Source organism: Colobus angolensis, unplaced genomic scaffold (assembly GCF_000951035.1).
Source record: "Colobus angolensis palliatus isolate OR3802 unplaced genomic scaffold, Cang.pa_1.0 Scaffold392, whole genome shotgun sequence".
Lineage (NCBI taxonomy): Eukaryota > Metazoa > Chordata > Mammalia > Primates > Cercopithecidae > Colobus > Colobus angolensis.
The window spans coordinates 859,424-859,733 of record NW_012117288.1 but is presented as its reverse complement, the minus strand read 5'-3'; the positions used below and the strand labels follow the sequence as shown (position 1 = coordinate 859,733).

Below are 310 nucleotides of genomic sequence, written 5' to 3'. Positions count from 1 at the left end.
GACACTGGCCACGTGCATCCCCATTGTTCCTACCACACACACTGGCCATGTGCATCCCCACTGTTCCTACCAGACACTGGCCACGTGCATCCCCACTGTTCCTACCACACACACTGGCCATGTGCATCCCCATTGTTCCTACCAGACACTGGCCACCTGCATCCCCACTGTTCCTACCAGACACTGGCCATGTGCATCCCCATTGTTCTTACCACACACACTGGCCATATGCATCCCCACTGTTCCTACAGATGGGATTTCTGGTGTTACAATCATAAGGCTATTGTTTAAGAATTGTTGGCCAGGTGTG

General features: G+C 52.9%; 1 protein-coding gene across 1 annotated transcript in view; it reads right to left on the bottom strand.

Annotated features, from left to right (window-relative positions):
• Positions 1-310, bottom strand: part of SLC47A1 (solute carrier family 47 (multidrug and toxin extrusion), member 1) — a 95,648-nt gene that overhangs the window by 35,058 nt on the left and 60,280 nt on the right. The window lies entirely within an intron of this gene.